The 13,694-nt window shown below is 51.1% G+C and overlaps 1 protein-coding gene and 1 long non-coding RNA gene across 19 annotated transcripts in view; one reads left to right on the top strand and one right to left on the bottom strand.

Annotated features, from left to right (window-relative positions):
• The window catches only part of Sema4d (semaphorin 4D), a 106,805-nt gene that overhangs the window by 40,195 nt on the left and 52,916 nt on the right, over window positions 1-13,694 (bottom strand). For 15 of the 18 annotated variants that reach the window (XM_039095650.2, XM_039095647.2, XM_039095648.2 and 12 more), the window contains one exon: window positions 6,274-6,341. The gene's annotated coding sequence lies outside the window, so the exon portion shown is untranslated. Of the gene's footprint in view, window positions 1-4,480; window positions 6,209-6,273; window positions 6,342-6,477; window positions 7,105-8,615; window positions 8,741-13,694 lie in introns of those variants that run through there. The other 3 variants (XM_063276348.1, XM_039095640.2, XM_039095645.2) reach the window with 3 other exon arrangements.
• Window positions 8,747-13,694, top strand: part of LOC134482683 (uncharacterized) — a 6,556-nt gene continuing 1,608 nt past the window's right edge. Inside the window, exons 1-2 of the long non-coding RNA XR_010059091.1 lie at window positions 8,747-8,878; window positions 10,280-13,694. The exon at window positions 10,280-13,694 is cut by the window's right edge and continues 1,608 nt beyond it. This is a non-coding gene — a long non-coding RNA (uncharacterized LOC134482683). The remainder of the gene's footprint in view (window positions 8,879-10,279) is intronic.

Genomic DNA, 13,694 nt, shown 5'->3' with positions numbered 1-13,694 from the left:
AATTAATTTGGTGGCAGTGCAGGCCTTTAATCATAAAACAGAGGGAGCTCTGTGAGTTCACTGCCAGTTTAGTCTACATATGAGTCCAGGCCAGCTAGGGCCACAACTGAAACTGTGTCTCAAATAGACAAACAAGCAGGCGTACCAGATGTGGCGGTGTACACCTTTAATCCCAGATCTCTGGGGAAGAGGCAGGCAGGTTTCTATCTACATAGTGAGTCCCAGGCCTGCCCCGGTTACACAGTGAGGTCCTGGCTCAAAATTTAATTATTTATTTTGTTAATTAACTAAAATTAATTAACAACAAACTAATTAATTAATTAAGTCCTGGTAAAGAAGTGGGGCATGGCCAAGTAAGACACCAAGAAAGAAGAGTCCAGAACCAGGGGCTAACAGACCAAAAGGGCTTTGGCCAACACCAGACCCAACACAGTGCCCTGAACCTGTGAGCTGGCAGACGCACAAAGCCGCTAGTCAGGATGCCCCACCATAAGGTGAAAGGGCAGGGGGTGGTTCACAGACTCGGTGACCCACGTAGCTGAGAAATACAGGAATGTACATGCTGGGCAGGGTGTAGAAGGGCTACCCCGAAAGTCCATCTTCAGCAGCAACAACACAGAACCCTAACCTCTTCCTTCTCAGAACTGTGAGTGTCACCAGACACACCCATCCCCAAGACCCAGGATGAAATGCTACACACTCCCTCACTTAGCCAAACACGTGGATGGGAGACCAAGGAAGGCACCGGACACTAGAAGCACGTTCACCCACCCAGCCTGGCCCCCTCCTGCCTCGGTGGCTTCTTGCTTCATTCTAGGTCACAAGACCTTGAGCTTTCTTCCTTCAGTGGGCAGACTGCCCCGTTCGACACATTTGTAGGCTACCCCGCTTCTAGCCAAAGAAATCTAAGTGGGAACTACGCGGAAACCATCCCACGAACTAGGCTAACTGTGATAATAAAAACACTAGCAGTCTGACCCTAAGCTCATCTCGATGTTGCGATCTGAAACGCAGACCAGAAGTCTGGAGGTCTAACAGCCCTTCGGTGAACATAAAAGAGTAAGGGTCTCATTCTATCCGCTGCAAAGGCTGGGCCCTGAGCAACGGGGCTAAGAAGCTGGGCCAGCCTCCTCCCTCAGTCTAAGAGTGAATGACCCAACACATTCAAAATGGAGCAATTAGAGCCCCAGGGGAAGAGAGGATGGCCCATAGTGGAAATGTCATCAGAATGTGCTATCCTGGCCCAGTGTGTATCCTCAGTCACTAAAGGGGATGAGGGTTTGGGGGAGGGGATGGTATACATTTACTAGGAGGGTAGGGTGGGAGGGTGGAGTTGCAAGACAAGGGGCCTCAGCTTGTGCCTGGAGTGAAAAAGTCAGGATACAAGGTTAAAACAATTCTTTAAGGAAAACAGTTTTTTAAAGATTTATTTATTTATTATATGTAAGTATACTGTAGCTGTCTTCAGACACATCAGAAGAGAGCAGGTCTCATTACAGATGGTTGTGAGCCACCATGTGGTTGCTGGGATTTGAACTCAGGACCTCTGGAAGAGCAGTCAGTGCTCTCAACCGCTGAGCCATCTCTCCAGCCCAGTGTCGTCTGACTGGGGTTGCCCTCAGATAGAAGGTATAAAATGCACCAGTTGGGGCTGGAGAGATGGCTCAGAGGTTAAGAGCAATTGTGGCTCTTGTAGATGGAAAACCTGCCTTCCTTCTCACAGCACCCACACGGCAGCTCACAACCATCTGAAACTCCAGTTCCAGGGGATCCCATGCCACCTCTGGCCTTCAGTGGTAGCCAGCAAACTTCTCTGCCAGTCTGGACTAAAAGTAGGAACTGTGGGGTTCACTGGGGCCCCGGGCTGAAGCACAGAACAAGCTCCGCCATGCTGTGCTCACTTCAGCTATGGGTTCCTGCCCTGCAGACCCAACCCCATCATCCAGAGCACAGTAATTTCATGGGCAGACACTAGAGGGCGATAGACTTGCCTACACCCTGCTACTCTTTAAAACAGGCCCCTGGGGACAGCAAGAGGCCAGAGAGGGAGAACTGAGAAGCAGAGGGAAGGGGGAGAAGACTGTTAGGCTTTGACTTCTTTTTCTCTTTTTCCTTTTTTTCTCTACACAACTCGCTGTTTGGTGTAATTTAAAACTCACTTTAAACAATGCGGCTGCCACACCCACACAGACAGGCTGCCACAGTGCCTTCCAGGAACGCTCCACAGGCATCCTCGAATGCCAAGTTCAGGACCTCACTCTCAGTGTTTAAATTTAAACAAAGGGATCCAACACCCTTCCCCCAGGGGAAGCTCAGGTCTCCCTGTGACAGCTGAGGCCCTCCAGAAGAGGGCCTGACATCCATTAGAGACAGGGTCATGAAGGCCCCATTACTACACTAAGAGGCAAGACTGCCTACTCTAAACCCAGGAAAAAGAGCTGAGGCCCCTCCCTGCAGCCTGTCAGAGGGCAGCTCTTCCCCTCCAGCAAATCTTGGAAATCTCAGCAGGGGCTGCAACTGAAAACAGGACCAACCCCAGCCAGGGCACCGTCAAAGAGTTGTGAGTACCCAGCTCAGGCCTGAGAATGCTAATGGCCTTAAGGGCCCTGTGTATGCTTGTGTTGAGTGTGCACACACACACACATTGTCCACACGGAGCTGTGTGCATCTGTGTCAGCGTATCAACCAGCGACACCACCCATGCACATGTGTGTGCACAGATGCCATGTGTGTCTATATGTATATGTACATGGGCACACCTGCAAAATGCTGAGTTAAATGTTATCTCTGTATGTAACAGCATAAATGCATGCATTCACATGTGCATACATACCTATGTATCTGCAGGTGTGTGCAAACACACAGGTCTACATGTTTGTGTGTGCGTGCATCTGCAGATATGCACCTAGATATCTCTCTCTCTCTCTCTCTCTCTCTCTCTCTCTCTCTTTCCCTCTCTCCCTCTCTCCCTCTGTGTGTGTGTGTGTGTGTGTGTGTGTACTGTGTCTTAGACTTAAGGCTCCTCTCTGGGACCTGACAGCGGGGACAGATCACAGAAGGGATACCATCAGGTGCTCACAAGACAAGATGCTACACAGACTTTCAGGTACCCTCCTGAGCACCATGGGTGGCAAATACCACTGGGGATCTTGAGTAGATGTGGATGTGATAAGGCAGACTATTCCCTGGACTCCAGATCCCTGAAGATACAGGCCACAGGGGCCTGCTCCACCTACTTCCAAGCTGCTCCTCGGCTCAGACAGGAGGTGGAACTGGCTGCTACAAGATGGAAAATAGTCCAGCCACACCTTCCCTCCCATCTGGGTGTGGCCTTCCAACCACTCCCTGCCAGCCATTAGCGGGGTATCCCACACCTGTGATGCTGGCACAGGTAATGCTATCAACCAGCCTGACCACAGAATTACAGAGGCCCTGTCCCCTGAGAGGTCCAGGAGCTCCTGAGTGGCTGCCTGACACCAAGCTATTGTTCCAGCTACGGCGTTCCCAGGCCTCAGAGCGTGTCCCCAGAGCTAAGGAACATACTCTACTGTAGTTACACTGGCCAAGGACAGCTAGCGGGAGCAGCTGGGCATCACCATCCAGGTCAACATTCAATCTCAAGCCACCTCACGGGCGCAGGCATCACTCAGATGGTCTCTTACCTCAGCTCATGGCCCTAAAGCACTGGGTGGGTGCCATGCTGGGTGGGAAGCCAGCCTGTGAGGCAAGGCACAGGGGAGTGATGGTCACAGAGCCTACTGAATGGCAGTGGGAACAGGACGGCACTAAGGAGGCAGAGAGAGAGCTGGGTGTGAAGTGGGGTTCCATAGAGGGCCAGCGGGCAGCCACCAGCAGACCTGGGCAAAGGCATGCCATTGGTACGATGGAGCTTAAATCCTGTCACGCCATCTCTTTCTATGGGTTTGTGATATGAGGGTGTCATTCACTCCTCTTCCAGCCCCACCGACTCATTTGAAGAAGCACACCAATCCTGGCCCCCAACTAGTTCTTACTATCCATCAGGACTCTGAATATTGGCCCTGGATCCCAGGGACCATGTAGCCCTGTACTGAGAGTGGCTGGCCAGGGGTAAGATGTTAGCCCTCTGGTCCTGGGTAACCTTCAGCTGCTACCTTGAGAATTACTAGGACACTCTAAATTTCTATGTGGAGTCCTGAACCCCAAAGTAATGGTGATAGGGGGTAGGTAGGGTCTTTTTGAGGCTCTGAGGCCATGAGGGCAGCCCTCCTAAGGATGCTCCACAGAAACTCCCTTTCCCTTCCCACCGGACAGGACATAATAAAAGCACCAAGAACAGCCAGGAGTGAGCCTTCCCTAGACACGGACTCTTGCCGTAGCTCCATCCTACAATGCGACCTGCAGAACTGAGACAGCTGTATTGCTTATAACCAGAGAGTCGGTTAATATCGAAACCAGGTCCAGGAAGCTAGTACCACAGACACCAGGAGCTGGTACTTACCCAGGAGGCGGCTGACAATGGCGATGTGCATCAGTGCCCAAAGAGAGTGAGGAAATTTCCATTACCGACGTTAACCACCATGCCCCTCATTTGCATTCTCAACTTTCCTTTATCGTAAAAGGTTTCCTAACTGCTGAGTTGGCTCTGTGGTGCCCAGCTCCTCTAAAGAACTGTAAAATCAAACACCACATAGTGTTCCCGGGTCTCCATCAGTCAGTGCTGGTGCAGTTGGAGGACAAGGGATTTGGGGCAGGGAAGGGAATAGAAACCCTGCCACAGAGAAGCTCTCTGGCTCCCTGGTGGCTCCAGCCTGCAGCCCGAGGAACTGTGAGGAGAAATTCCCCACTGTGTTTGCCACTGGAGCGGGACAGGAGGTGCACCTACACACCAAGCAGTCAGCGACCCGGGTGGGTGAGCCTGGGCCATCTCATGCCCGTTGCATCCCTCCACAGCGTTCCAGGGAAGGTATAGAGCCCAGGAGTGAGCTATGGCCCACAATGTGGAGAGCAGTGTTGACCTACACAGAGACAAGCAGAGAGTGTCCCGGGGGCTGGTATTCAGGTGGACAGGGCTCCTACTATTTAATGTGGCTCTGGGCGCACGAAACTGCCTGCACTTTCAAATTCCGCAAATCCAAGGAACCTGGGAAACATCTGACCAACAGAATTGAAAGACAGATGGTCAAACAGGAAGGGGGATGGGGAACAAGCTAATGCTCAGAACCCCAAGGCCAACTGCAGACTTCCTCAGGAATAATGAGGTCTCAGTCTCGGGCCACTGAGATGACTCAGCCACTCTGCCCCACAAGCCTGAGGACTTGGGGCACAATCCGTGGTACCCACGGTAGAGAGAGAAAACCAACTCTGAAAGTTATCCTCTGATCTCCACAGGTACGCCAGGGCATGCACGTGCCTGGACTCACAAGTAAAAGGCTCGTGCCCAAACTGTACCCAGATAGCCATGAAAACTGAATGTGTGTAACAAAGCTCGCACACCCCCAGTAGGGCCTCCCTCCTTACCCCAGCCTTGCCCAGCGGCTGTCTCTGTGAGAGGAAGGAGAGCTGCTACTTTGTATCACTGCACACCCAGGAAGAGGAGAATGAGGGAAGACAAGTCTTATACACTAATTCTGGTTATTTCTCTTAGCTTTGCCCGATTAAAATGCACCCCAAATCTGGGGTAGACAGCCAGCTCTCAAGAGCCACTCCTCATGGCAGGAAGATGCAGTATGGTTGCTGTGGCCCTCACCAACTTTGTGAGAGGAAATGCTGGTCATCATATAGAGATACACACAGAGGGGCACTAGTGACACAGGACACACAATCACAAACACACAGTCAAGCACGGTCATGCAGGAGACATATGCACATAGTCAAGCTCATCCCACAGACGTGGAGCCACGAACACACAGGGACACACACACACAGGCATAGGGATACAGGCGCGCGCACGCGCACACACACACACACGTCCACACACACGGACACACACATGGACACATGGTATTCCCACACCCCTAAAGAGAAGAGCAAGAACACACGGGATGTACACAGGGCCATCACACCATTAGCAGCCATCGCTCAGGAGGGATGGGAATTGGAGGAGAACATGGAGACAGGGAAGGGAAGGCCAACCAGGAAATCTCACTGTCTAGCATCAAAGCCGGATGCTACCCTGAGGCTCCAATGAACCCATGGGAACAAGATACCCGACAGTCCACCAGATCCAATGGAGGCTTCTAGAAGGTATCACTTGCCAACCTGGACATACAAATCATACGCGAAATGAGTTACCTGTGCCGTGTTGAGTCTCTGGGGTTTGTTCCTGGCACCTCTAGAAGGGAAGCTTCAGGAAGACATCTCTGAAATGAATGAGAGACAGAGAGTCAAGGCCGTGGGTCTTTCACCCCTACAGGAAGCTTGGCTTCCAGACAGACACTAAATACAAATTCCTTCCACCTTCTTATACTTATGGCCCCAAGCCAATGACTTTTCTACCTGGTTCCTTCAGGGCTAGTATGCTGCAAAGGAAGTGAGGTGCTGGGGAACCCGCAAAAGGGAAGAACAGCCTGGGTCAGCTGGTGCTCACCTCACCGCGCACACCACAACCAACCACTTCTTTCTTTCTTTTTCCTTCTCCTCTAAAAAAAAACCAACCAAACAAATGCTAGGGGGGTGGTGCAGAGAGGTTCCGCTACTGGCTGTTCTTCCAGAGGACACGAGTTCAATTCCCAGCGCTCACATGGTGGCTCGCAAGTGTCTATAGTTCAAGTTCTGGGAGATCTGACAACCTCACATCGACATGTATACAGGCAAAACACCAATTCCCTTTATTTTATTTTAAAATAAAATAAAATTTAAAAAAAACTAATTTTGGTCAGGCTGTTGCTATATAGCCCATACTAGCTTCAAACTCAATATTCTCCTGCCTCAGCCTCCCCAGTGCTGAGATTTCAGGTGTGTGTCACCATACCCAGCCACACCAGCCACTTTTGAGTAACTTAGGGCATGACTGTGCAAACTGACCCATCGCAGAGAGCAGAGCCCATGCATTAGAAAAAGGGTCACCTAGCAAGCGCAAGGCCCTGGGTTCGATCCCCAGCTCCGGAAAAAAAAAAAAAAAAAAAGAAAAAGGGTCACCAGGCTCAGTTAAGAAAACTTGCCCGGCACGCGAAAGGCCCTGGGATCTACCCCCAGCACCGCATAAACCGCACGGTGGTGTGATCCTGTAATCCCGGCACTCCATCAATAACTCAAGATCATCTGTGGCTGCAGAGTAGTGAATTCGAGGCCAGCCTGGACTACCTAAGAACCAAAACCAAGTATAACCTAGCCATGTTACTCTTTTCAGATTTTTAAAAGCTCAAGTAAGACTTTATTTATTACTTTATTTATGTGTACGTGCAGGCACACTCACATTACAGCATGCATGGAAGTCCAAGGATGGATAACTTGTAGGAGTTGGTTCTCTCCCACCGTGTGGGACCCCGGGATCCAATTCAGGTCCCTGAGGTGGGCAGCGAGCCCCTTTCACTGGCTGAGTCAGTTCGTCAGTCCTAATTTCAGATCTGTGTCCCTTTTCCCCCTCCCAAGGAAAACCCACAGACGACATATCCACAAGAAGCAATGGCTCGCCCCCGTGTGTCTCGGTTGATTTTAGGTAGATCTGAGACAGATCGCAAGGCTGGCTCACACTGGGTCAGCAGCCCGCCTCTGAGCCTCAGCCCCTTCCTTATCCCTCGTGGTAGTTTTAAAGCTAAACAGAAACAAGAACCCGCCGTGGGGTAGGGCCAGGCGTCTGCACGCATCCTTCAGCATCTGGGACAGAGCCCTCCAAACAGGTTCCATGAACCCAGTGACCCCATGCCGCCAGTGGCAGAGGGATAACCATTGCTGTGGGCAGCTGGAGGCTGAGTGTTGGAGGGAGAAGCTTCGGGAGCAGGCCAGACTGAGCCCAGCCCCACGTCTCCTTCTGCATGCTGAATCACATGCCATCTCCAATGGGAGTCTGCAAATGACACAAGGTGACTCACTCAAAGGGTCTCTCCTGGGGTTAGAACAGAGAACAGTTTAGGGGGATAAAGGGAGGGACTGACATGGCAGGGAAAGATTTGGACAGCAATGCGAAGGCTCAGAATTATGAAATGGAAAGACTCCCTTCAGAGAGGCATTCTGCATGCTGGTCACTTCATGAATGAAGGAACAGCCAGGGCTGACAGTGTGGTCCGGGTTTCTGCATCCCTGTGATACCGAATGGCTCTGACACTTGGACTCACTGTCTGTACCCACTTCCTGCCCACCAAGGATCCAGTGCCCTGGATACTGACCCCAGTCAGCTCCAAATTCAAGTCACAACCGGCTTCTGGCTGCAGCAGCCACCCAGACCCTGAGTCTACAGCTTGTAGTCACCACTCGCTCAGACCGTTTTCTTCTGCTTCCTCAACACAAAACCACACAAGTTATAATTAGTCTCTCACCCCGGCCACCATACCCATGGAATCCCCCTGCGTGGGTTTAGGATGGCACCTTAGCCTCCTCCTTAACCAAGCGCCTGCTGTGGCTTGCAGAAGGAAAGAACACATTCATCATACGAGAGCTTTCCATTCTCAGAAGCCAGAAGCCTCCTTTCCTCTCACCTCTAGGACAGCAGCTCGGGTGGCCCCACATGCCCAGCAGTAACTGGATCAAAGGGCCCCATGGTCAAACACTACCGGCTCAAAGTCTGGCGCCTCCGAGCCGGGTGGTCTTAAGGAAGTTGCTGGGCCTCTCTGGGCCATTTTCTTCCTTCCGAAAACGGGAGCTGAGAAATAGCACTGCTTCACCTCGAGGTTTGAGATTCTGAGGCTGATCTGTGTGAAGGGCTTAATCCTGAGCGTTGCACCCAGTGAAGAGCTAGCTGGTGAGTGTTAAGCTGGCAACCTTGCTGCTGGTGAAATGTAGCCTGTCACAAAGGCCTCCCTGAGATGGCTTAGCCGCACACAAGGAGAGCCAAGCATAGCTGCATTTACTTTAAGCGAGCCTGGAGCACTTTAACGGTCTGGCTGGGGCTCAGGCTGTGTGTGGCTCAGGGGCTGGAATGGCTGACTAGCATGTGAGAAGTCTAAGATGCGACACCCACACTGTTTAAAACTGGTTTTTTGGTGGTAGCTTCATGCTCATAATCCTAGCTGTTGAGGCTAAGGCAAGCAGGGCAGAGTTCAAGGTTATCCTCGGCTACATAGCAAATTCAAGGCTAGCCAAGGCCTCATGTATAAGACATTTGGCTCAGTAGCTCTTCCCTACATCCAACAAGGATTTTGAACCACTAAATCCCGCAGCGACCATTGGCCTGCACGGCACATATTAAAGTCCAGAACATCTATCACACTCAGTGGTAAGCATGGGCTGGACATTGTACAGTAAGACACGGAATAGCAGAATGGAACAGAAGCCCAGCATCCCTGCCTGGCCTCCACAGGGAAGGCAGCAGAAGAGCAAGGCAGCAGCTCTATGGCCTGGGGTCCTTCTGCCCTGCTGCTCTCAAACCCAGTTCATGCATAGGTGATGGATGAGCATACACAGCCAGAGAGGGCAGGGCCATGGCCAACTGGGATTTGTTTTCTAAGTCCCCAAACCGCAAAATGCTACCCTAGCAGATTCCTTTCATCTCTAGCAATTCCTCAGAAACGCGCAGCAAAATTACAAGGCCGGGCCAGCTCGACGAGGGTCATAATCAAGATTCACCAGACAGAGCCCAGGGTCAGTGAGCGGTTATCTCCTCACTCCTTTCTGAGGCTGTAGTACAGTCCCTGGGAGGGGCTGCCTGCTCTCCATACGGCCTAGCAAGTCCAAGCTCCCTAGTTTGCCTCATCAGGGTTTCCAGTCTGTCTAACTGCCAACTGCCAACTATCGGTTGTCATACTGCGTGGGTCACCCTGACTATTAACAGATCCCTGCCTTCCTCCAGAAACCCCCAAACCATACTTCAGCAACTTCAATGAATCTTAAGGTTCTGTTAGCTTTTCTGTTAGCTTTTCTTTTCAACTTTTCTTTTCAACTTTTCTTTCTTTCTTTTTTTTTTTTCTTTTTTTTCTTTTTTTCGGAGCTGGGGACTGAACCCAGAGCCCTGCGCTTCCTAAGCAAGCGCTCTACCGCTGAGCTAAATCCCCAACCCCCTTTCTTTTTTTTTAAAGCTAGGCTTTACTGTGGCATCAGGCCTGGCCTCTAACTCCTAAACATAAGCGGTCCCTGCCTCAGTCTTAGTGTGAAACATTGTCTCGACTTCTTGTTTTTAATTTGTGGGTTGTTTTTTTTTTTCAAGACAGGGTTTCTCTGTGGAGCCCTGGCTGGCCTAGAACTCCAGAGATCCACCTGCCTCTGCTTCCTGGCTGCTGGATTACAGACCTGTTCCACCAATGTCCAACTCCGTGTCTCTGCTTCTTAACCACAGTGGACCCCAAGTCGCCAATGTTTTTCATTGACGCTCAGCATGTAGTCACCGTGGATGGGTAGACTGAACACCAAAGGGTGAGCCATGAGATGAACCTGCTACCTCACATATGGCTGTGAGAGGAAGAGGCAGGCACTGTGAAGGTGCTGGGGTTTCGTTTGCAACAAGACAGTTATGGTGCAACTGTTGCCGCAGATTTTTTTTTCCCCAGCCAGAATCTCTACAAACTTCTGGTCTCCAAATACCAAAATGGCCCTAGGGCAAGATGTAACAGGCTATCATGATGACTCAGCAAGTATGGGTGCCTGCTGTCAAGTCCTTAGACATGAGTGTCCTGGCACACAGCTTGTACACGCATGTGCACAGGAGTACATACACACAGAATGCTCTAGAGCCTGGCTTGCTGTAATCTGTAAATTATAAACTATCTTTTCTTAGTCAAGGTTTCTATTCCTGCACAAACATCATGACCAAGAAGCAAGTTGGGGAGGAAAGGGTTTATTCAGCTTACACTTCCACATTGCTGTTCATCACCGAAGGAAGTCAGGACTGGAACTCAAGCAGGTCAGGAAGCAGGAGCTGATGCAGAGGCCATGGAGGGATGTTACTTCCTGGCTTGCTCAGCTTGCTCTCTTATAGAACCCAAGACCATCAGCCCAGGGATGGCACCATCCACAATGGGCTGGGGTCCTCCACTCTTGATCATTAATTGAGAAAATGCCATACAGCTGGGTCTCATGGAGGCATTTCCTCAAGGGAGCAAGGCATTTCCTTTCTCAGTGAGAACTCCAGCTTGAGTCAAGTTGTGCCATAAAACGAGCCAGTGCATATCTCCAAACTGACTTTACCCAGTGTCTCAAGTCACTCACGGGTGCTTTTTCTTCTTGACTTCCTCCTCTAGGGCCATGGCTCTCAACCTTCCTAATACTGTGGTGACCCCACCACCACCATAAAATTATTTCGTCGCTACTTCGTAACTATAACTATCTGATATACCGTATATCTGACCCCCAAAGGGGGAGACCCACAGGTTGAGAACCGCTGCTCTAGCATGATACAGGCATCCGGAAACAACTTTAAATGAGTCCATAACCTGGAGTGGCCTCGCATCTGTTACACACACCCAAAATCACTTGAGGAGGCAGGAAACGATCCATAAAGATGGCTCCCATCAGAACTGCATCCACTGTGTCCCTGAGGCAGCGGGCAGGACCCAAGAGCTGATCTTTCAGCAGGAAATGGTACCTGGGAGGATTCACTATCATTAGACTAAGGGAAGCCCAGAAATCAGACTGTTCTGCATACTGCAAGCAGGGGAAGGAGCAAGTGGGGCCTTACTGACCAGCTAACGAGAGCCACTCTGCGCCCAGCAGCCTAGATCTCCATAGGAAGGGCACCAGGGCCTACAGGTCTGGGTTGACTTAAAACCCTGGCCCTGAGTACCTGTTGAGTCCCATGAACCTCCAAAGAGACTGTCCTGCTAGCAGTCAGGCATGCCAGAGTGGGTGAGAGGTCTCTTGTTTTGTGCTGTGTCAATTCCTACATGATTCAGGTTGTGAAACACGGTGGGTCAGCCACAGGAAACATGGGAGAGCTGGTGAGTCACTGTCACCAGACAGGAAAGCACCTGCAGAGGGCTACAGCCACTGCTGCATCTCTTGGGGCCACTGGAAGGAGATGGGCTCACCCCTAGTACAGGGAAAGAATGCTGGGTGGATATTCAGGACTGCCTCATGCCAAGCCTAGAGCATCAAACCTTAGAATCCCCATCACCCGGAAAAGCCAAGCTTCTAGAACATTCTTTCACCGAGATAATGCAGGTTGCAAATACAAAGGGACAGGTGGTCCTGCAGCCTCATCCATTCCTGCCCCAAGGCAATGATTTGTCCTCAAGTGAGCTCAGTGCCCACTCCAGAGGCCTGAGACACTCCAGGTCCTTCCATGCCAATGACTATGATAAGGTATCCTAGTGAAAGAAGATACCTCACATGTATCTGCCAGGCCCATTCCATCTTCTCCCATATCCACAGACAGAGGAGGGCAAGTAGCAGACATAAGGCCCCAAATGATGCAGACCAGGGGCAGCTGTTCAAGAGGAAGAGGCTCCACTCTTACAACTGACTGTTAGGTATCCATGTGTTTGAAGGCACAGAAAGTCAGGGCTTGGGGAGGTAGCTCGGTGGGTTAAGTACTTGCCTTCCAAACCTGAGGACTTACGTTCAATCCACAGAGCCCATGTGAAAGCCCACAGGTGGTGGTTTAACAGTAGACCCTCGCATGGGCCTCAAGGGCTCCCGTACTTGCACACCATATCTGGACATGGGAACATGAACTCACACAAAGGCACAGGAAGAAACCGCTGGGTCTGGGCTAAGCATGCACACCACTTGTCCTTACGCCTTCCACTACTGGCTCAGCGTACGCTGCGTTCACACCAGCAACCCAAGAAGATGAAGTCAAAGTGGGAGTGTGTGGGTTCCACACAGATGCTTAATTCTCTGGAGTAGCCTGATCATGGTGGGCTTCCCTGTCTCAAGGCCAACAACTAGAAGTGGTCTCCACAAATAAAAGGTGGGAGAGCCACAAAAGCCATGAGTTGGACAGCCTTCGGGGAGGGGCAAGGGAGTGACAAGACACAGGTTTGGGAAACAGGTCAGTCATGGGAAGGGGGTTTCAGCACAGGGAGTGAGCGCATCACAAAATTTCGTAAGGAGAGGAAGTTTTGTAGCAACATTGCCCCAACCCGCAAGCCCTACCCAGCCCTACCCAGCCCATCCATTGGCTATACTCAGCCTCATCTTAACCTCCACTAACATACAAGGAGCCTGTGTAGCCTCTGGACCTAGCCGTACAGTCCCCTGTGCAGAGGACTCCAGAGGAGAGCGGGGAGCTGGGGCCTGAGAGCTATGCCTTGCAATCCCTCAAGTTCAAGGAGATGCCAGCTTGGAGATATTTATCTCTAAGGTGGCTTCAAAGCAAAACTAATCTCTTAGCATACGCTCACCCATCAGGAAAGGCTAAGCAAATAACAGGGGCAGGGTGTGCAACGCAAGCATTAAGCCAAGGCATGCCAGCCACTCTTGGCAAGTACAGACAAACACAATACAGCACTAAATGCAAAACAATAGGAGAGCACTTAAATGCAGGGCTACTCGATATAATCACAGTCCCGAGGGTGAAGCCTGGAGGCTGGGCCAGGCAGCTCCACACGGACCCACACCTGGAGAGGTAGGTAGCAGTTCCTGCTTTCAAGGTACATGAGGGTCTCACACAGGCAGCCCCTAGG

The sequence above is a fragment of the Rattus norvegicus genome, chromosome 17 (assembly GCF_036323735.1).
Source record: "Rattus norvegicus strain BN/NHsdMcwi chromosome 17, GRCr8, whole genome shotgun sequence".
Taxonomy (NCBI): domain Eukaryota; kingdom Metazoa; phylum Chordata; class Mammalia; order Rodentia; family Muridae; genus Rattus; species Rattus norvegicus.
The sequence above is the reverse complement of the archived record's forward strand: the minus strand, read 5'-3'. Positions and strand labels throughout refer to the sequence as shown.